This window comes from Capra hircus, chromosome 7 (genome assembly GCF_001704415.2).
Source record: "Capra hircus breed San Clemente chromosome 7, ASM170441v1, whole genome shotgun sequence".
Classification (NCBI taxonomy): domain Eukaryota; kingdom Metazoa; phylum Chordata; class Mammalia; order Artiodactyla; family Bovidae; genus Capra; species Capra hircus.
The window spans coordinates 94,050,653-94,075,542 of NC_030814.1; the positions used below are offsets into that span (position 1 = coordinate 94,050,653).

General features: G+C 38.8%; 2 pseudogenes; both read left to right on the plus strand.

Annotated features, from left to right (window-relative positions):
* LOC102184334 lies at nucleotides 5,357–6,279 on the plus strand (annotated as a pseudogene).
* On the plus strand, nucleotides 20,978–21,982 carry LOC102175757 (annotated as a pseudogene).

The following is a 24,890-nucleotide window of genomic DNA, read 5'->3' on the forward strand; positions in this document are numbered from 1 at the left end:
TTTATTTATTTACTTATTTGTGACTGGTCTTAGTTGTGTGCACACAGGATCTTTGATCTCCCTTGCAGATAACAAATCTTTATTTGGGGAATGTGGGATCTAGTTCTTGGAGCAGGGATCGAACCAGTGTGCCCTGCATGAAGATTGCAGAGTCTTAGCCACTGGAACACTAGGGAAGTCCCCAGGGTTGTTTTCTTAAAAGTCATTTAGTATAGACTTCATATCTTTGACTTTGCTAAGTAGCTTCAGTTGAGTCCGCCTCTTTGTGGCCCTATGGACTGTAGCCCACCAGGCTTCCCTGTCCATAGGGTTCTCCAGGCAAGAGTACTGGAGTGGGTTGCCATGCTGTCATCCAGGGGATCTTCCTGACCCAGGGATGGGACCCACATCTCTTATGCTTCCTGCGTTGGCAGGCAGGTTCTTTTACCACTAATGCCAGCTGGGAAACCACATCTTTGACTATGGTGGGCTTCAAATTTTGATCAGTATGGTTTAACTAAGCACTCATGATCGTACAGCATTGGTGACTACAAATATGGTGTTAGTGTACAGAGCACTCTCAATTTTTAAACAATAACAAAATTTAAGAATCCTTTCAAGTTTTTAAATTATATATAGGATTATTTGTTTCACTACTGTCTCAGTTAAATGTCTAATGTGAGAAACCAATGTACTATTTTTGGACTTTATTCTGTGCTGGCAGATAATACAACTTCATTGTCTTTTGATCAGTTTGCTGAAGTGATTGACAAAATTGCATATATTTGAGTTGTGCCACATGAAGTTTTCTAAAGGTGTACGAAGTGATGATTTAATACAGAGACCTTGGGGATGGTTACAGTCAAGTTAATTAGCATACCTGTCACCTCACAGAGTTCCTATTTGTGTGTATAGAAACAGTTAAGTAGATCTCTCTTAGCAGATTTTAAGAAAACAACCAGAATTATTAGCTGGTTTTTTTTAAACTTATTCATCTATCAATAGACACTTATCTGTATTTTCACGATTTCAAATGACAGCACAATGACAAGGAAACGCACATATCTCTTTGAGGTTCTGATTGATCTTGTTGACATTTACCTTGAAGTGGGGTTGCTGGAGCCTATGGTAGATCTATTTCAATTAGTTTCAGTTTTTAATTTTTAAGGAACATCCATTCTGTTTTCTGTAATGACTGTACCAATATTCATTCTCACGGATCAGGTACAAGTTTTCCCTCAATTCCACATCCTCACCAACATTTGTTTTAAGTTTTTCTTTTAAAAGTCACCCAAAGAGATGTGAGTTGAACTTTAATTTAGCTATGGACTTGCATTTGCAATATTAACTCCTGGCAGGCTGCCGTCTATGGGTCGCACAGAGTCAGACACGACTGAAGTGACTTAGCATGAGCAGTGTGCCTTTTGGTATACCTGATGGTCTGGTTCTCCTGATCATAAACCCACCTGTTTGCAGATGAGGAGTTCAGCACCAGGGAAGGTCCCACAACGAGGTCAGGACCCAGTCTTCTTAGATCAATTAACAGATTTTCATGCGAACCCTTCCTGGTAAAGGAATCACAATTCTCTCATTCTGCTGCCTGAAAGTAACTCAGCTTCATTATTTTAACAGGTTACATTCTGATTTAACTGAGAAAAATTTCTAAATAATATAATGTAAACACCTCTGGGCTATTTTCTGATCTCTAAAATTGTGATAATAATTGAATCTTCCTAATAGGATTATTGAAAGAAAGTCTTAAAAATCATTTATACTTCTTAAACAAGTGGTTTTCAGTTCCAGTTGGTCAATAATTTATGTGTTGCTTTTGCTGTTGTTCAGTCGCTAAGTCAGCTCCCACTCTTTGCAACCCCATGGACTGTAGCCTGCAGGGCTCCTTAGTCCATAGGGTTTTCCAGGCAAGAATACTGGAGTGGGTTGCCTTTTCCTTCTCCAAATTTACGTGTGCCTTTTAAAAAATATTCAGTTACCCCAGCCTCAGCCTAGAACCAATTTCAGGATCTACGTGTGAGTTAACTGCTCACCCTAATGTGAAGCTGGGCTAAACACTGCCAAAGAACATTGCCCAACACTTAGTAAAAGCTCCATTAGTATTATGAATTAATGCTATCATCAGTAACCCCTACCTATTTTTTAAATATAAACTTTTAATAACATTTGATTCAGATCTCATATTTCATAGAGATTTGAAATATTAACAATAAAATTTAACTTTTCTTTATCTCAACTCCATCTCTTTCCTCAGCATACAGGTCCCCAAAAGTAACCAGTGTCATGGAGTTGATGGGTATGTTTCCTTGTCAATGTTTTCATATCAGTATTCATTTATGTATCCATAATTAGCTTTTGTAAAATTTTCTCTAAACAGAATACTATCCATATTGCCCCTGAAATAGACTTGTTTACCACAATATTATGGTCAAGTCTATTTGCAAAGAACATTCAACTACTTCAAACATTTTCCTGACACACTTTATTACATAAGAAAAGACAACATTTTCACCAGTTCATAAATTTACCTTTATAAAAATCATTATAAATTTGATAAATTTAAAATATATCTTTCATATGTATTTTAAATGCAATAATATATACTTTAATAGTTTATATATTAAATAAATATTTAACTTACATTATATATATATTATATTTTTATTCATATCAGTTTATGCTTACAACAATCCTATGAAAATTCTTGGACCTCTCTCTATATTATAAAAATGGGAATTTGCATATAATATGTGAGTGGGAATTGTTCAAGTTCTAATAATCACTTCCACTAATTAATGTCAGTAATAGCTTATATTTGTATCAGGGCTTTCCTGGTGGCTCAGATGGTAAAAGAATCCACCTGCAAAGTGAGAGACCTATGTTCAATCCCTGGGTGGGGAAGATTCCCTGGAGAAGAGCGTGGTAACCCACTCCAGTTTTCTTGCCTGGAGAATCCCATGAAATAGGAGCTTGGTGGGCAACAGTTCATGGAGTCACAAAGGGTCGGACACAACTGAGCAACTAAGTAAAGCAGCACAGCATATTTGTTTCAAGGCAAAAATCATTTCTGTCAACTGCATCCTGTTTTATTAAGTACAATTTTTAAAAATCCTTGATGTCTGATTTTAATTTCATAATAGCTTCACATGGCATTTTTCTCTTGCATAGGAAATATTGTCAAACATAGATTCAAAACTGGACTGCAAAATGCATGACTATGCAATCAGTTCAGTTCAGTCACAGTCTTTTCTGACACTTTGCAACCTCATGGACTGCAGCACGCCAGGCCTCCCTGTGCATTACCAACACCCGGATCTTGCTCAAACTCATGTCCATCAAGTCAGTAATGACATCCAACCATCTCATCCTCTGTCGTCCCCTTCTCCTACCTTCAATCTTTCCCAGCATCAGGGTCTTTTCCAATGAGTCAGTTCTTCTTTGCATCAGGTGGCCAAAGTATTGGAGTTTCAGCTTCAACATCAGTCCTTCCAAGGAATATTCAGGACTGATTTCCTTTAGGATTGACTAGTTGAATATCTTTGCAGTCCAAGGGACTCTCAAGAGTCCTCCCCAACACAGCAGTTCAAAAGCATCAATTCTTCAGTGCAAAGCTTTCCTTATGGCCCAAATCTCACATCCAACATGACTACTGGAAAAACCATAGCTTTGACCAGATGGACCTTTGTGACTACATGGACTGAATGACTAAGCACAGCACAGTACCCGTCCCAGCTCCTCAGCAATCACTGTGGGAGGTGGCATATCACAGTTTGGGGAGCCCTCATTCACATTTGTGAGGTTCCCTGGTGGTCTAGTGCTAGGATTTGGCACTTTCACCACCACAGCCTGGGTTCGATTCCTGGTCTGGGAAGTCTTTTGGGGCATCCCAGGTGGCTCAGTGGTAAAGAATTCACCTGCCAGTGCAGGAGCCACAGAAGACATAGGTTCAACCCTTCAGTCAGGAAGATCCCCTGGAGAAGGAAATGGCAGCCCACTCCAGTATTCTTGCCTGGGAAATCCCATGAACAGGGGAGCCTGGCAGGCTACACTCCATGAGGTTGCAAAGAGTCAGACACAATTTAGAGACTAAACAACAGCATTCACATTTTGGGGCCCGAAATCACTGATGGCTATGACATTTCTTATTTATTGATACGGCAGGAGATATTTTCATTACACGTGGGGAAGTCAATTTCTTATTCAATATATTTCATTAAATGTTTGTGCTTAGTCACTCAGTCGTGTCCAACTCTTTGCAAACCCATGGACTGCAGCCCACCAGGCTCCTTTGTCCTTGGGGATTCTCCAGGCAAGGATACTGGAGTAGGTTGCCATGCTCTTCTCCAGGGGATCTTCCTGACCCAAGGATCAAATCCATGTCTCCCACATTTCAGGTGGATTATTTACCATCTGAGCCACCAGAGAAGCCCATTTCTGTGATCATAGATTGTCATCACAAAAGTTCCTTGCTCTCCTAACATTCTTCAGACCAGTGTAATGAAAAAGGTAACACAGAAACCAGTGGGGGGGGGGGGTGGAAAAACAGTATAAAAACAAAGATGAACAAACAAAAATACTGGATTTCAGACACTCAGAAATACTGCTGAAGGTACCAGGGCCTATGACCCCAATACTCAGCTATAAAATGGGACACATTGTTAGGGTCCACAAGGGGCTCATAGTGTATGGTTTAAAAATGGCCCATTGTGGTGACCTGGCAAGCAAAGGATGAAGTCACAGTGGCTACATTGCCCTGGTGACACTCTGTTTTTTCCTTAAGACAGTATCCTGTTTTTCCCTCCTTGTGCCAGTTTCTCAAGACTACGTGACCACCCGACCATAAGGGCCCTCTGACTACATGAACACAAGACCCCAGCTGCATGCTAAAGATAAACTAAGCCCCTCCCCTTTCAGGGCACAATTTCCTGTCGATAGGGTATAAGAAGCGTTGGCTGTAAAGGGAGAGCACTGGTTTCTCTCTAAAGCCAGTCACTTTCTTTCTTCCTATAATAAATCTCTTTCTGCCTGAATGCCCAGCTAGCTCTCTTTAGATCTGACTCACCTTACACATTTAGGTCAGTTCTAATGATGTTGATGAACCCGAGCCTATCATACAGAGTTAAAGCAAGAGAAAGGCAAAACTGTATATTAATGCATATATATGAAATTTAGAAAGATGGTACCGACAATTCTACTTGAAGGTCAGCAAAGGAGACACAGACGTAAAGAACAGACTTTCGGATCAAATGTGAATATTTTGTTTGTGAATTGCTAGAATCCAAAATATGGACACAGTGTTGCATGCCCATTTATTTGTTTCCTTTCTTTCAATCTTCTCTTCTTTTTCAAATGGTGTCAAAGCTATATGGAGCCACAGAATCTAACAAATGACTCAGAATTCTTCCTCATGGGACTCTCAGATGATCTAGAACTGCAGCCTTTGCTCTTTATCCTCTTCCTATCCATGTACCTTGTGACCATGCTTAGGAACCTGCTCATCTTCCTGGCTGTCACCTCTGACCCCCACCTCCACACTCCTATGACTTCTTCCTCTCCAACCTATCCTTGAATGACATCAGTTTCACCTCCACCACAATCCTGAAAATGATTCTGGACATTCAGACTCACAGCAGGGTCATCTCCTATGCAGGATGCCTGACACAGATGTCCTTTTTTATGTTTTTGGGGTGTTTGGATAGTCTCCCCCTGACTGTGATGGCCTATGACCAGTTTGTAGCCATCTGTCACCCTCTGCATTACTTGGTCATTATGAACACACGTCTCCGTGGTTCATTGGTTTGGTGTCACTTTGTCTCTTGGTTTCCCAGATGCACAATTCGATTGTGTTAAAACTCACCTGATTCAAAGATGTGGAAATTTCTCATTTCTTCTGTGACCCTTCTCAACTCTTCAATTTTGCATGTTCTGACACTTTCACCAATAACACAGTCATGTATTTTGGTGCCATCTCTGGATTTCTCCCTATCACAGGGATCTTTTTCTTATTATAAAATTGTTTCCTCTATCTTAAGGGTCCCTTCATCAGATGGGAGGCATAAATCTTTCTTCACCTGTGGCTCTCACCTGGCAGTTGTTTGCTTATTTTATGAAACAGGTCTTGGTGTGTACCTCAGCTCAGCTATCTCACAATCTTGCAGGAAGGATACAGCAGCCTCAATGATGTACACTGTGGTCACCCCCATGCTGAACCCCTTCATCTACAACATGAAGAACAGAGATGTCAAAAGGGTCATGTGGAGGTTTGTCAGCAAAACAATCTGTTTCTAAAAAATGTTTTGTTTTGGTTTTTTTAGTGTATGGGATATGAAATACTGATCTTTATTTTTTTAATTAATTTATTTATTTTAATTGGAGGCTAATTACTTTACAATATTGTAGTGGTTTCTTCATACCTTGACATGAATCAGCCATGGGTGTACATGTGTCCCCCATTCTGAGCCCCCCTGCCACTTCTCTCCCCATCCCATCCCTCAGGGTCATCCCAGTGCACTGGCCCTGAGCACCCTGTCTCATGCATCGAACCTGGACTGGTGATCTATTTCACATATGATAATATATATGTTTCAATGCTATTCTCTCAAATCATCCCACCCTTGCCTTCTCCCACAGAGTTCAAAAGTCTATTTTTTACATCTGTGTCTCTTTCACTGTCTCACATATAGGGTCATTGTCACCATCTTTCTAAATTCCATATATATGCATTAGTATACTGTCTTGGTGTTTTTCTTTCTGAGTTACTTCACTCTGTTTAATAGGCTTCAATTTCATCCACCTCATTAGAACTGATTCAAATGTATTCTTTTTAATAGCTGAGTAATATTCCATTGTGGATATGTACCACAGTTTTCTTACCATTGATCTGCTGATGAACATCTAGGTTGCTTCCATGTCCTGGCTATTATAAACAGTGCTGCAATGAACATTGGGGTACATGTGTCTCTTTTAATTCTGGTTTCTTCAGTGAGTATTCCCAGCATTGGGATTGCTGGGTTGAATGGCAGTTCTATTTTCAGTATTTGAAGGAGTTTCCACACTGTTCTCCACAGTGGTTGTACTAGTTTACATTCCCACCAACAGTGTAAGAGGGTTCCTTTTTCTCCACACCCTCTCCAGCATTTATTGCTTGTAGACTTTTGGATCGCAGCCATCTGACTGGCGTGAAATGGTACCTCCTTGTGGTTTTGATTTGCATTTCTCTGATAATGAGTGATGTTGAACATCTTTTCATGTGTTTGTTAGCCATCTGTATGTCTTCTTTGGAGAAATGTCTATTTAGTTCTTTGGCCCATTTTTTGATTGGGTCATTTATTTTTCTGGAAGTGAGCTGCAGGAGTTGCTTGTATATTTTTGACATTAGTTGCTTGTCAGTTGCTTCATTTGCTATTATTTTCTCCCATTCTGAAGGCTCTCTTTTCACCTTGCTTATAGTTTTCTTCGTTGTACAAAAGCCTTTAAGTTTAATCAGGTCCCATTTGTTTATTTATGCTTTTATTTCTGTTACTCTGGGAGGTGGGTCATAGAGGATCCTGCTGTGATTTATGTCGGAGAGTGTTTTGCCTATGTTCTCCTCTAGGAGTTTTATAGTTTCTGGTCTTATATTTAGATCTTTAATCCATTTTGAGTTTATCTTTGTGTATGGTGTTAGAAAGTGTTCTAGTTTCATTCTTTTACAAGTGGTTGACCAGTTTTCCAAGCACCACATGTGAAAGAGATTGTCTTTTCTCCATTGTATATTCTTGCCTCCTTTGTCGAAGATAAGGTGTCCATAGGTGTATGGATTTATCTCTGGGCTTTCTATTTTTTTCCATTGATCTATATTTCTGTCTTTGTGCCAGTACCATACTGCCTTATGACTGTTGCTTTGTAGTATAGACTGAAGATAGGCAGCTTGATTCCTCTAGTTCATTCTTCTTTCTTGAGATTGCTTTGGCTATTCGAGGTTATTTGTGTTTCCATACTAATTGTGAAATTATTGGTTCTAGTTGTCTGAGAAATACCATTGATAGCTTGATAGGGATGGCATTGAATCTATAGATTGCTTTGGGTAGTATACTTGTTTGACCTCAAGAAACAAGAGAAAAATTAAATAAATAACCTAACTTTACACCTACAGCAACTAGAAAAAGAAGAAATGAAGAACACCAGGGTTAGTGGAAGGAAAGAAATCATAAAAAATAAGGCAGAAATAAACAAAAAAGAAACAAGAAGACTATAGCATAAATCAACAAAACTAAAAGCTGGTTCTCTGAGAAGACAAATAAAATAGACAAACCATTAGCCAGACTCATCAAGAAAAAAAAGGAGAAGAATCAAATCAACAAAATTAGAAATGAAAATGGAGAAATGACAACAGATAACACAGAAATACAAAGGATCATAAGAGACTACTATCAGCAACTATATGCCAATAAAATGGATAACTTGGAAGAAATGGATGAATTCTTAAAAAAGTATAACTTTCCAAAAAGGAACCAGGATGAAATAGAAAATCTTAACAGACCCATCACAAGCACAGAAATTGAAACTGTAATCAGAAATCTTCCAACAAACAAAAGCCCAGGACCAGCTTCACAGCTGAATTCTACCAAAAATTTAGAGAAGAGCTAACACCTGTCCTACTCAAACTCTTCCAGAAAATTGCAGAGGAAGGTAAACTGCCAAACTCATTCTATGAGGTCAACATCACCAAAACCAGACAAAGATGCCACAAAGAAAATCTACAGGCCAATATCACTGATGAACATAGATGAAAAAAAATCCTTTACAAAATTCTAGCAAACAGAATCCAACAACATATTAAAAGGATCACATATCATGACCAATTGGGCTTTATCCCAGGGATGCAAGGATTCTTCAATATCCGCAAATCAGTCAATGCGATACACCATATTAACAAACTGAAAGATAAAAACCATATGATTATCTCAATAGATGCAGAGAAAGCCTTTGACAAAATTAAACATCTATTTATGATAAAGAAATACCCCCCAGAAAGCAGGCATAGAAGGTACATACCTCAACATAATAAAAGCCGTATATGATAAACCCACAACAAACATTATCCTCTATGATGAAAAATTAAAAGCATTTCCCCTAAAGTCAGGAACAAGAAAAGGTGCCCACTCTCACCACTACTATTCAAGATAGTTTTGGAAGTTTTGGCCACAGCAATCAGAGAAGAAAAAGAAATAAAAGGAATCCAAATTGGAAAAGAAGAAGTAAAACTCTCATTGTTTGCAGATGACATGATCTTCTACATAGAAATCCAGAAAGACTCCACCAGAAAATTACTAGAGCTAATCAATGAATATAGTAAAGTTGCAGGATATAAAATCAACACACAGAAATCCCTTGCATTCCTATACACTAACAATGAGAAAACAGAAAGAGAAATTAAGGAAACAATTCCATTCACCATTGCGATGAAAAGAATAAAATACTTAGGAATAAATCTACCTAAAGAAACAAAAGGCCTATATATAGAAAACTATAAAACACTGATGAAAGAAATCAAAGATGACACAAATAGATGGAGAAATATACCATGTTCATGGATCAGAAGAGTCAATACAGTGAAAATGAGTATACTACCTTAAAAAATGTTTTTAAATATTTCTCATGCATTCTAATTTTCCTTTGTTAACCACAGAGAGCTTAAAGCACTCTAAGATTTTTTTTTATAGTTCCATTTCATTCATTTTATTTTTATTTATTTTTTTTTAATTTTTTTTATTTTATAAATTTTAAAATCTTTAATTCTTACATGCGTTCCCAAACATGAACCCCCCTCCCACCTCCCTCCCCACAACATCTCTCTGGGTCATCCCCATGCACCAGCCCCAAGCATGCTGCACCCTACGTCAGACATGGACTGGCGATTCAATTCTTACATGACAGTATACACGTTAGAATTCACATTCTCCCAAATCATCCCACCCTCTCCCTCTCCCTCTGAGTCCAAAAGTCCGTTATACACATCTGTGTCTTTTTTCCTGTCTTGCATACAGGGTCGTCATTGCCATCTTCCTAAATTCCATATATATGTGTTAGTATACTGTATTGGTGTTTTTCTTTCTGGCTTACTTCACTCTGTATAATCGGCTCCAGTTTCATCCATCTCATCAGAACTGATTCAAATGAATTCTTTTTAACGGCTGAGTAATACTCCATTGTGTATATGTACCACAGCTTTCTTATCCATTCATCTGCTGATGGACATCTAGGTTGTTTCCATGTCCTGGCTATTATAAACAGTGCTGCGATGAACATTGGGGTACATGTGTCTCTTTCAATTCTGGTTTCCTCAGTGTGTATGCCCAGCAGTGGGATTGCTGGGTCATAAGGTAGTTCTATTTGCAATTTTTTAAGGAATCTCCACACTGTTCTCCATAGTGGCTGTACTAGTTTGCATTCCCACCAACAGTGTAGGAGGGTTCCCTTTTCTCCACACCCTCTCCAGCATTTATTGCTTGCAGACTTTTGGATCGCAGCCATTCCGACTGGTGTGAAGTGGTACCTCATTGTGGTTTTGATTTGCATTTCTCTAATAATGAGTGATGTTGAGCATCTTTTCATGTGTTTGTTAGCCATCTGTATGTCTTCTTTGGAGAAATGTCTATTTAGTTCTTTGGCCCATTTTTTGATTGGGTCGTTCATTTTTCTGGAATTGAGCTGCAGGAGTTGCTTGTATATTTTTGAGATTAGTTGTTTGTCAGTTGCTTCATTTGCTATTATTTTCTCCCATTCAGAAGGCTGTCTTTTCACCTTGCTTATATTTTCCTTTGTTGTGCAGAAGCTTTTAATTTTAATTAGATCCCATTTGTTTATTTTTGCTTTTATAAGATTTTTATAAATTAATTTTTGTTGGAGTATATTTGCTTTACACTGTTGTGTTAGTTTCTGCTGTACAGCAAAGTGAATCAGTTTTATATATGCATATATCCATTTTTTTTGGATATCCTCCCCATTCAGGTCACCACAGAGCACTGAGTAGTGGTCCCTGTGCTATGGAGTAGTTTCCCTAGTTATACATTTTATACATAGTATCCATAGTGAAAGAAAGGAAGAAGAAAGAAAGAAATCCACTCAGTTGTGTCTGACTCTTTGCGACCCCATGGACTGTAGCCTACCAGGCTCTTCTGTCCATGGGATTTTCCAGGCAAGAATACTGGAGTAGGTTGCCATTTCCTCCTCCAGGAGATCTTCCCAACCCAGGGATTGAACCCAGGTCTCCCACATTGTGGGCAGATGCTTTAACCTCTGAGCCACCTGGGTTAGTTATCCATAGTGTATATATGTCAATCCCAATCTACCAATTCATCCCACTTCCCTTCCCCCTTTGGTATCAATAAGTTTGTTCTCTACCTCTGAAAGCATTCTAAGATTTAAAAGATACTGTGTACATATGGTAAGAAAACACTAAATGTAGCTATCATTCTTGTCAGCTCTTCTGAGATTGATATGTTTCAAATAAGTGAATTGGATACCATTAGTGTTTAATCTGGGATGCCTCATGACCATTACATTTTTCTGCTGACACAGTGAAACCTTGACCAGGCTGAAGACAGAAACTGAAATTCATCTATTTGTACTCTAATGTGGCACAGAGAGGGCAGAGATTAGGCACAGCTCTACTTTGTACAACATTGAATAAATTACCCCACTACCTCACAAGAAAGAGTAAAGAAAATTTAATATTTATACATCCAGTATTTTTCCTCTGTCCTGTAACTCTTCTATCGATGTCCCTAAGACCACTTGTGAAAGAGAGGGAAAAAATATGGTTTGCTTTAAAATCATAAAAATATGGTATCTGCATATGACAATCTTGATACAGAAAAAGCCTTTGACAAAATTCAGCACCCATTTATGATTAAAACTCTTCAAAAAAAATGGGCATAGAAAGAACCTACCTCAATATAGAAAAGACCATACATAATATGCTTACAGCAAACATTATTCTCAATGGTGAAAAGCTGAAAGCAATTCCTCTAAGATGAGGAACAAGACAAGGGTGTCCACTTTCACCACTATTATTCAACATAGTTCTGGAAGTCCTAGCTACAGCAAACAGAGAAGAAAAAAAAAAGGAAATCCAGATTGGAAAAGAAGAAGTAAAAATCTCACTGTTTGCAGGTGACATGATACAGTACACAGAAAACCCTAAAGATAGTATTAGAAAATTACTAGGACTAATCAGTGAACTTAGCAAAGTTGCAAGATACAAAATCAATACACAGAAATCACTTGCATTTCTGTATACTAACAATGAAAAATCAGAAAGAGAAATTAAGGAATCAATCCCATTCACCACTGAAACAAAAAGAATTAAATATCTAGGAATAAGCTTACCTAAGGAGACAAAAGAACTGTACACAGAAAATTATAAGACACTGATGAAAGAAATCAAAGATGACATAAACAGATGGAGATATTCCATGTTTCTGGATAGGAAGAATCAATGTTGTGAAAATGACTATACTACCAAATGGAATCTACAGATTCAATGTGATCCCTATCAAACTACCAATGACATTTTTCACAAAACTAGAACAAAAAAAGTGACAATTCGCATGAAAAAACAAAAGATCCTGAATAGCAAAACAGTCTTGAGAAAGAAGAATGGAGCTAGAGAAATCAACCTTCCTGACTTCAGATTATACTACAAAGCTACAGTCATCAAGAGAGTATGGTACTGGCACAAAAACAGAAGTATAGACCAATGGAACAAGATAGAAATGCCAGAAATAAACCCATGCACCTTTGGGTACCTTACTTTTGACAAAGGAGGCAAGAATATACAATGGGGCAAAGACAGCCTCTTCAATAAATGCTGCTGGGAAAACTGGACCACTACATGTAAAAGAATGAAATTAGAACACTTTCTAACACCATACACAAAGATAAACTCAAAATGGATTAAAGACCTAAATGTAAGATAAGGAACTATAAAACTATAAAGCAAGATCTACAAAACTATAAAGCAAGATCCTCTATGACCCACCTCCTAGAGTAATGGAAATTAAAACAAAAATAAAGTGAGACCTGATTAAACTTAAAATCTTTTGCACAGCAAAGGAAACTATAGCAAGGTGAAAAGACAACCCTCAGAATGGGAGAAAATAATAGCAAATGAAGCAACTGACAAAGGATTAATTTCCAAAATATACAAGCAGCTAATACAACTCAATGCCAGAAAAACAAAAAACCCAATCAAAAGATGGGGAAAAGACCTTAATAGGCATTTCTCCAAAGAAGACATAAAGATGGCTAACAAACACATGAAAAGATGCTCAACATCATTCATTATTAGAGATGCAAATCAAAACTATAATGAGATATCACCTCACACCACTCAGAATGACCATCATCAAAAGTGTCTACAAACAGTAAATGCTGGAGAGGGTGTGGAGAAAAGGGAATGCTCTTGCCCTATTGGTGGGAATCTAAATTGATACAGCCACTATGGAAGATGGTATGGAGATTCCTTAAAAAACTAGGAATAAAGCTACCATATGACCCAGAAATCCCACTCCTACGCACATACCCTGAGGAAACCGAAATTTAAAAAGACACATGTATCCCATTGTTCATTGCAGCACTATTTACAGTAGCTACAACATGGAAGCAATCTAGATGTTCATCAATGGACGAATGGATATAAAAGTTGTGGTACATATATACAATGGACATAAAAGGAGCACATTTGAGTCATAAAAGGAGCACATTTGAGTCAGTTCTAATGAGGTGGATGAACCTAGAATCTATTATACAGAGTGAAGTGAGTCAGAAAGAGGAAGATAAATATCATATTCTAATGGATATATATGGAATCTAGAAAAATGGTACTGAAGAAGTTATTTTCAGGGCAGCAATGGAGAAGCAGACATAGAGAGTAGATTTATGGACATGGAGAGAGGGGAGGAGAGGGTGAGATGTATGGAGAGAGTAACATGAAAACTTACATAACCATATGTAAAATAGATAGCCAATAGGAATTTTTTGTATGTCTCAGGAAACCCAAACAGGGGCTTTGTATCAACCTAGATGGGAGGGAGATGGGAGGGAGGTTCAAAAGAGAGATGATATATGTATACCTGTGGCTGATTCATGTTGAGGTTTGACAGAAAACCACAAAATTCTGTAAAGCAATTATCCTTCAATAAAAAATAAATTAATTTTTAAAAATATGGTTTTGGTTTATTATCAGGACATTCAATAGGATCTATTTTTTCTCTAAAGGTAACTGCAAGATTGAGACTCATAGAACAAAGTGTGGGATTTGAATATTTCTGCACAGAATAAAGGGATAAATAGTGAGGACAGAAATTTCTCAGTGATGCATCAAATACTGAATGTGAGAAGATTCTTGTTATCTTTACAGATACTCATTATGTAAAGAAAACTGAGTCAAGCACAAAGCAAATCACTAATTTACTACATAAACACCAATATCTATCTTTTATATACACCATATCTTCTACACTCATCCTTAGCTCTCACCCTAATGCCTGATCCCTTCTCCCCACAATGCTATGACCTCAGTTTAACACTTTTACCATTGCCCACATATTTCAAAGAGGCCCAATACTCTCCCCATCTCTCTATAATTAACCCTACTCAGTTGCCGTTTGATCAAGAATACTGAGGGCTTCCTGGGTAGCTCAGCTGGTAAAGAATCTGCCTGCAATGCAGGAGACTCCAGTTCCATACCTGGGTTGGGAAGATCCCCTGGAGAAAGGATAAGCTACCCACTCCAGTACTCTTGGGCTTCCTGGTGGCTCAGATGGTAAAGAATCTGCCTGCAATGCGGGAGACCTGGGTTCGACCCCTGGGTTGGGAAGATCCCCTGGAGGAGGGCATGGCAACCCACTCCAGTGTTCTTGCCTGGAGAATCCACATGTACAGGAGAGTCTGGTGGGCTACAATACATAGGATCACAAAGAGTCTGACATGACTGAGTGACTAAGCACAGTTTAGCACCAGGATACTCATCATAAAAGGGGGAATTGGGAAAAGAAGCAGTACATGTCACATTTATGGTATAAGCATAATGGACCTTGGTTTTCATGCCTCATGTTCTTTTTGTTGTTTTTTTTTTCCAATGGTTTCTTTTTTTTTAATTTTTTTTTTTGCTTTATTTTACTTTACAATACTGTATTGGTTTTGCCATACATTGACATGAATCCGCCACGGGTGTACATGAGTTCCCAATCCTGAACCCCCCTCCCACCTTCCACCCCATATCATCTCTCTGGATTATCCCCATGCACAAGCCCCAAGCATCCTGAATCCTGCATCGAACATAGACTGGTGATTCATTTCTTACATGATAGTATACATGTTTCAGTGCCATTCTCCCAAATCATCCCACCCTCTCCCTCTCCCTCAGAGTCCAAAAGTCCGTTTTACACATCTGTGTCTCTTTTGCTGTCTCACATGCCTCATGTTCTATAGATTCATCTTTGTCATTTATCCTAAAATCTTATCTCTTCTACTCACTATGAAATAACTTCAGTTTAGTAATACATTTTTGGGCTTCCTGGGTGGTGCTAGTGGTAAAGAACCTACCGGCTAATGCAGGAGACATAAGAGATGCGGGTTCAATCCCTGAGTCTGGAAGATCCCCTGAAGGAGGGCATGGAAACCCACTCCAGTACTCTTGCCCGGGGAATCCAATGGACAGAGGAGCCTGGCGGGATACAGTCCAAAAGGTCAATGAGAGTCGAACACGACTGAAGTGACTTAGCACACATGCACAGTTATACATTTTGCTGTGGATGAATTATTTTTGATGCCCCAAAACCCAGTGTCTTCCTCTCATTGAGGATGAGGTTTCTGTGTGGTGGGCAGTATCTGAGATTCTCTCACTGACCCAAACTCCTGGTTTTCCTACCCCTGTGTATTTCCCTGCCATTGAGTGCAAGACGTACATAAAGACCCACTTCCAACAACAAGAATGTGAAAGAAATGTTGGGAAGTCACTTCTGGGAACAGAGCAAAATAATCTGGCTCTCTTCTTGGTGTTTCTCTCTGGCACTCTTGGTGGCTTGCATTAATAAAACCCAACTGCCTCACCAGGAGGTCACATGTCAAGGAACTGAAGTAATTCTCTGGACAATATTCCATGAAGAAGTGAATCCTACCAACAGTCTCATGAGTGAGCTTGAGAGTGGATATCTGCTGATCTAACTTTGTGATACCTGCAGCCTGACTGACATCTTGATTGCAACATTCTGGGAGATGCACTGAAATATTTAAAGTATCAGTGATTAAATTGTAAGTAAAGATCAATAGTTTTCTAATATGCCAATGTCAATAGAGAAAAAAAACTTAAAACTGAAGACTCATTGGTTTGGCGGTGGTTTAGTTGCTAAATCATGTCTGCTTCTTGTGACCCCAAGTGAAGATTCATTAAAATTAGCCAAAAAAAAAAAGAGAGAAGCTATCCTTTGAGACAAATACTAACTGTGAAAATGGAAAGTATATCACATTCTTGGTATAGACCTAATACTACATAGATTTCATGATTGATACTACTGATTTGTAGATATCAAAATAATACATTGAGTGGCTAAATTGGAAGAGGGAGGGTCTGAATTTTATGTTAAGTACCTGCAAGTTAGAAGCAATAAGTAAAAGTACAAGGTTAATTTCCTCCTGAGGAGAAGAGGGGCCCAGATCATTCCTAGGACATTCATTTTTCTCCTTTCCTGTTCTGTTAATATTATCAAGTCTCCAGAGACTGGGATAATGTGGACCAGCTTGGGAGTTGAGCCCTAAGGTCATACCATTGTAAATAATTGGGCAGTGCCTCTAGCTAATTAATTTGCCTGTTCTAATACTGTGAGTCCACACCTGTGTCTCCATCCTTCATAGGAATCTGCATCAGAAGGTCCAGCCTGAGTCTGTCTTCCTGCTCAACCTGAGGAGAAACCCTGAGACTTTATCACACACCAGACAGGAGAGGGTGAGTGAGTCTGTGCTCCTTGGTCATGCTCCAGCAGAGATGCAGCCCAGCCCCATAAGTACTGAGGGAGACAGTGATCGAAGGACAAACTGTTGGGAGCATTATTCCCTCCACAAACATGATGTGTTACTTGGTAGGGAAATCTGGAGGGCACCGATCTGCTCAGTTTTCAAATAGAGCACTTAAAGTCTACATTCAAGGATCTGGCTGGGGTGTAAGAACTCTCATTCAGAGTTCTGCTTCCACCACCACTGGTTCTGACTCTGGCTGGAATCCCTCCCACCAGAGCAGCTAATGGACTCTGTAACCTTCCCCCTGAACACTTCAGTTCATTATGAGAGTAGTGATGAGGATGAAGCTGAGGACAAGGATGAAGAATGTGACATCAACCATAACATCATCTACTGCTATGATCATAGAACATCATAGCATCATAGATATCTGGCTCTGAAGTGTTTACAGTCAGGAGGACAAGACTAACAGGTATATAAAAAGGCACTCAACATCAGTTAATATCAGAAACACAGGTCCAAACCAGATCAAAGATCACCTTATAACTGTTAGGATGGCTATTAAAAACAATCAAAAGAAAACAAAAATGCTGGTGAGGAAGTGGAGATAAGGGAACTGTTGTACATTGTTGGTGGGAATGAATGTTGGTACCGTTGTTGGAGAAAACAGAATGGATGTTCTTTAAAACGGTATTTTTCACAGAGCTAGAACAAATAATTTCACAATTTGTATGGAAATACAAAAAAACTCAAATAGCCAAAGCAATCTTAAGAAAGAATGGAACTGGAGGAATCAACCTGGCTGACTTCAGGCTCTACTACAAAGCCACAGTCATCAAAACAGTATGGTACTGGCACAAAGACAGAAATATAAATCAATGGAACAAAATAGAGAGCCCAGAGATAAATCCCCATGCGCCTATGGACACCTTATCTTCGACAAAGGAGGCAAGAATATACGATGGAGAAAAGACAATCTCTTTCACAAGTGGTGCTGGGAAAATTGGTCAACCACTTGTAAAAGAATGAAACTAGAACAATTTCTGACACCATACACAAAAATAAACTCAAAATGGATTAAAGATCTAAACGGAAGACCAGAAACTATAAAACTCCTAGAGGAGAACATAGGCAAAACACTCTCCGACATAAATCACAGCAGGATCCTCTATGACCCACCTCCAAGAATATTGGAAATAAAAGCAAAAATAAACAAATGGGACCTGATTAAACTTATAACCTTCTGCACAACAAAGGAAACTATAAGCAAGGTGAAAAGACAGCCTTCTGAATGGGAGAAAATAATACCAAATGAAGCAACTGACAAGCAACTAATGTCAAAAATATATAAGCAACTCCTGCAGCTCAATTCCAGAAAAATAAACGACCCAATCAAAAAATGGGCCAAAGAACTAAATAGACATTTCTCCAAAGAAGACATACGGATGGCTAACAAACACATGAAAAGATGCTCAACATCACTCATTATCAGAGAAATGCAAATCAAAACCACACTGAGGTACCATTTCACACCAGTCAGAATGGCTGCGATCCAAAAGTCTACAAGCAATAAATGCTGGAGAGGGTGTGGAGAAAAGGGATCCCTCTTACACTGTTGGTGGGAATGCAAACTAGTACAGCCACTATGGAGAACAGTGTGGAGATTCCTTTAAAAACTGGAAATAGAACTGCCTTATGACCCAGCAATCCCACTGCTGGGCATACACACTGAGGAAACCAGAACTGAAGGAGACACGTGTACCCCAATGTTCATTGCAGCACTGTTTATAATAGCCAGGACATGGAAGCAACCTAGATGTTCATCAGCAGATGAATGGATAAGAAAGCTGTGATACATATACACAATGGAGCATGACTCAGCCATTCAAAAGAATACATTTGAATCAGTTCTAATGAGGTGATGAAACTGGAGCCTATTATACCTAGTGAAGTAAGCCAGAAAGAAAAACACCAATACAGTATACTAACACATATATATGGAATTTAGAAAGATGGTAATGATAATCCTGTATGCAAGACAGCAAAAGAGACACAGATGTATAGAATAGTCTTTTGAACTCTGTGGGAGAAGGCAAGGATGGGATGATTTGGGAGAATGGCATTGAAACATGTATAATATCATATATTGGACGAATCGCCAGTCCAGCTTCGATGCATGATACTGGATGCTTGGGGCTGGTGCCCTGAGATGACCCAGAGGGATGGTACGGGGAGGGAGGAGGGCGGGGGGTTCAGGATGGGGAACACGTATATACCTGAGGCAGATTCATGTTGCTGTATGGCAAAACCAATACAATATTGTAAAGTAATTAACCTCCAATTAAAATAAATAAATTTTTTTAAAAAAATTTTAACTGCAACAAATTGAAATAGAACTAGAAACCAGAAACCCCACTTCAGAGTATTGGCCAAAGAAATAAAATCAGACCCTCAAAAGTGAATATTTACATTCCCTTGTCTTTGCAATATTATTTGAAATAGTGAAAATATGGATCTGTTGACAGATGAATAGGTAAAGAAAATGAGATGTGTATATATAAACAATAGGATATTATCTAGCCACAGAAAGAAGAAAATCCTGCCATTTTTGACAACATGGATGGACCTGGACAATACTGTGCTTATTAAACTATATATACCAGTCATAGAAAGTCAAATCCACTATGATCTCAGTTCTGTGTGGAAGCTAAGAAAATCAAACTCTTGTTATGAGGATTGGTGGTAGAAAAGGTGAGGAAATGGTGGTCAAAATGTACAAACTTTTGTTACGAAATGAGTAAGTTTGGGAATCTAATATGCAGCCTGATAACTATAGCTAATAATTCTGGTTGTGTTCTTGAAATCTGCTGAGAGAGATCTGTTTAACTGTTACTACACACACACACACACACACACACACACACACACACACATTCACAGAAGCTATGTGAGGTACCACATACATTATTTAACTTGACTGTGGTAATCATTCCCAATGTGTATTGTATTAAATCATCATTTTGTACATCTTTTCATGATCTCCATGCAGCACAATTCAAATATATGAAATTTTGTCAATCACTTCAGTAAACTGAAGAAAAGAAAATCAGTGAAGTATTATTTTTCTGCCAGTACAGAATAGAGCCCCCAAAGGTAAAGGGTCTCACCTATCAAACATTTAAATGAGATGGTATTGAAACAAGTAACCCTGTTAAAGATTAAAAATTTCAAGAGGATTTCTTTTTTGTTTTTTTTAAGAGGATTTCTTAAATTTCATTATTATGTTATCTTTAGCAGTGCTGTGTACATGAATGCCATCTTTGTAGTCAACAACACATTAGCTCATGTACACTTAAACAATATTGATCGAAATTTGAAGTCCGCCAAAGTCAAAGATATGAAATATATATATACTAAATGACTTCTAAAAAAAACTCTGATACTTGAATAATCTCTTATTTCATAAAGGAGAGAAGACAGAAAAACAAAGGATGATAAAACTCTGAGTATCATAAAATGAGTTCTGATTATGAACATTCACCTTTAATTTAGAACCCAGATGACGTATCTCTGCATTTCATAGATATTTATAAATATTCCAAGTGGAGGAAATATCTAGAATTGTATTTGAATAAAATAAGATTTATATAAACAACTTAACTTCTTTATATTTGCATTTTTACTTGCTTTCTTAGAAGGGAAAGGGACTCTCATTCTGTATTATGTCTAAAGAAGTAGGGTGTCTTTAACTGAGGCCATGGATGTATTACCTCTAATATCCTTCCTCCCTTTCACTTTTCATGAAGCTTTATAATGAATGTAAGAGAGTATAGACAGAAGTGAATAACACAGAAACCAACAGGAAAAAATTATAAGAAAATAGAATTTGTCACACTGAGAAATATTGCTGAAGAAACTGGGATGTATAATCTGAGAAATGAATTACTTGAGTCCAAAATATGGACACAGTACTGCATGACCATTTATGTATTTTTATTTTTCCAGTCCTCTTTTCTTCTTCCAAAGGTGTCCAAGCTACACAGAACTGGAAATCTAACAAGTGTCTCAGAATTCTTCCTCCTGGGACTCTCAGATGATCCAGAACTGCAGCCTTTGCTCTTTATCATCTTCCTGTCCATGTAGCTGATCACCATGCTGGGGAACCTGCTCATCATCCTGGCCATCACCTCTGACCCCCACCCCCGACCCCCACCCCCACACTCCCTTGTACCTCTTCCTCTCAAACCTCTCCTTGGCTGACATTGGATTCACCTCCATCACGGTCCCCAAGATGATTGTGAACATTCAAACTCACAGCAGAGTCATCTCCTATGCAGGCTGCCTGACACAGATGTCTATTTTTATACTTTTTGGATGTATGGATGATATGCTGCTGTCTGTGATGTCCTATGACAGGTTTGTGGCCATCTGTCACCCACTGCACTACCCGGTTATCATGAACCCACACCTCTGTTGCTCCTTAGTTTCGGTGTCTTTTTTTTTTTTTTTTGGTAGCCTAATGGACTCCCAGGTACACAATCTGATTGTGCTGCAACTTACCTGCTTCAAAGATGTAGAAATTTCTAATTTCTTCTGTGACCCTTCTCTGCTCCTCAAGCTTGCCTGTTCTGACATTTTCACCAAAAATATAGTCATATATTTTATTGGTGCCATTTTTGCTTTTCTCCCTTTCTCAGGGATCTTTTACTCTTACTATAAAATTATTTCCTCAATTTTGAGAGTCCCATCATCAGGTGGGAGGTACAAAGCCTTTTCTACCTGTGGCTCTCACCTAGCAGTTGTTTGCTTATTTTATGGAATAGGTCTTGGTGTGTACCTCAGTTCAGCCATCTCACAATCTCCCAGTAAGGATGCAGTGGCCTCAGTTATGTACACTGTGGTCACCCCCATGCTGAACCCTTTCATCTACAGCCTGAGGAACAAAGACTTCAAAAGGGCCTTGTGCAGGTTCCTCAACAAAACAATCTAACTTCCATTTGGAGTGTAGATTGGAAAATGTAGTAAAATTAACATCTAGGTCTGAAAATTCTACCTCCCTCATGACATCAGTTGTAGCTCTTAGGGCCTTCTTGCCTTTCCTTGTTTCACACCTGAATATTGCTTCTTTGGATATGTTTTTGATGGGGCTGGGAGGGTCTCCTGGGATTCTGCAGGTGTCAGAACTACTGTGACTGAATCTTATTATACCCAAGAAGGAGTCTCTAGTTTATTATTATTATTTATTATTGTGGTGACCCACATACTAGAAAGATGAACAACTCCATTTTTTACAGATTTAAATAGTATATTTTTTTTCTAAAGCTGTTGTCTATTTTCCAGCTAATTACTATGTTTTAAGTCTGTGTATGCAGTCTACGTGTGAGGATACATGTTATGGCTTCTCAGCCTTGGCTTTTAACAAAATAATCTGGGTGGGGCGGGGGGCTTACAAATACTGACTATTTTGCAACATTGTAATTCAACTATCCTACAATAAAATAAATTTTTAAAAAGACTGTCAACTGAGACTCACTGCCAAAGAGTCTATTTATTCTATTCTTATTTATTTTTAAATGTATTACTTATTTTAAAGGAGGAAAAATACTTCACAATGTTAGGTTGTCTTGAACCGAGGATTTTTAAAAATTCCTTATATTTGTTTATTTTTGGTCATAACATGAAGCTTGTGGGGTCTTAATTCCAAGACCGGGGATTGAATTCATGCCTCCTGCATTCAAAGGCAGAATCTAAGCCTCTGGGCCACCAGGGAAATCCCAGCATGAGGATTTTTAAAGACACTGAGGCTGGTTCTACCGTGTAGCCAAGGTTGAGAACTTCTGATCTAAGTCAGATCTTTCAGTCAAATGTGACCTTTATGTCATGAGTCCTAACTGCTCTTGGACAAATGTCGCAGATCCTGAAGAGATCTGAGCTCATGGGGGAGGATATAAAGAGCCTGCTATAGTAACGGGCAACGTGCCTGCGTGCGTATTCAGTCAGTAAGCTGCTCCTGACTCTTTAGTGATCCCATGGACTGTAGCCTGCCAGGCTATTCGGTCCATGATATTTTTCAGGCAAGAATACTGGAGTTGCCCTTTCCTTCTCCAGGGGATCTTCCCGACCCAAGGATGGAACCCACATCTCTTGAATTGGAAGGCATATTCTTTACCACTGCACAATTTGAGAAGCCAAACAGGCAACATGGTTTCCCCATTATTGCCGATAATGATTCTTCACATAAAGCCTCTCTGCACCACAGAGTTTGGTCTCTATGGCTTATGTGCTGTTTATGAAGCTATTATCTCTGCTCCAAACTCATGCTTGTATACATTGCTTTGGAGTGTGACTCTGGCTTCGGAGTGTGACTCTGGAAATAACCGCTCTATGTTCTATCTTGTGTTCATTTTACATACACTCCATAGTGGTCAGTAAAATTCTCTTTGCCCTAAATTCTCAACTGTTCCTTTCATATTCCTCAAGCCCTTGGTGGAGTACAATCTTTCTTCACCCACAAATGCTATGTTATTGCTTTGTTCTTTTTTTGCCTGTTAGTCTTTCAGTATCTTTTAAACCAACTCCCAGTTTCAGTTCCATTTAGTTCAGTTACTCAGTCGTGTCTGACTCTTTGCAACCCCACAGACTGCAGCACGCCAGGATTCCCTGTCCATCACCAATATCCAGAGCTTGCTCAAACTCATGTCCATTGAGTCAGTGATGCCATCCAACCATCTCATCCTCTGCCATCCCCTTCTCCTCCTGCCTTCAATGTTTCCCAGCATCAGGGTCTTTTTCAGTGAGTCAGTTCTTCACACCAGGTGGCCAAAGTATTGGAGTTTCAGCTTCAGCATCAGTCCTTCCAATGAATAGTTAAGACTGATTTCCTTTAGGATTGACTGGTTTGATATCCTTGCTGTCCAAGGGACTCTCAAGAATCTTCTCCAACACCACATTTCAAAGGTATCAGTTCTTTGGTGCTCAGCTTTCTTTATGGTCCAACTCTCACATCCATACACAGCTACTGGAAAAACCATAGCTTTTGGACTATATGGACCTTTGTCAGCAAAGTATGTCTCTGCTTTTTAATATGCTGCCTAGGTTTGTCACAGCTCTTCTTCCAAAGAGCAAGCATCTTTTATCATGGCTGCAGTCACCATCTGCAGTGATTTTGGAGCCCAAGAAAATAAAGTTTATCACTGTTTCCATTGTTTCCCCATCTATTTGCCATGAAGTGATGGGACCAGATGCCATAACCTTCATTTTTTGAAGGTTTAAGCCAGCCTCTTCACTCTCCTCTGTCATTTTCATCAAGAGGCTCTTTCTCCTCTTCACTTTCTGCTCTAAGAGCAATGTCATCTGTGTATCTGTGGTTATTGATACTCCTCCCAGCAATCTTGATTCCAGCTTGTGCTTCATCCAGCGCAGCATTTCACATGGTATACTTTGCATAGAAGTTAAAGAATCAGGGTGACAATATACAGCCTTAACATACTCCTTTACCAATTTGGAACCAGTCTGTTGTTTCATGTCCAGTTCTAACTCTTGCTTCTTGATCTGCATACAGATTTCTCAGGAGGCTGGTCAGGTGTTCTGGTATTCCCATCTCTCTAAGAATTTTCCACAGTTTGTTGTCATCCACACAGTCAACGGCTTTGGTGTAGTCAATAAAGCAGTAGTAGATGTTTTTCTGGAACTCTCTTTCTTTTTCTATGATCCAACAGATGTTGGCAATTTGATCTCTGGTTCCTCTCTGCCTTTTCTAAATCCAGCTTGAACATCAGGAAGTTCATGATTCATGTACTTTTGAAGCCTGGCTTGGAGAATTTTGAGCATTATTTTGCTAGTGTGTGAGATGAGTGCAATTGTGAAGTAGCTTGAACATTCTTTGGCATTGCCTTTCT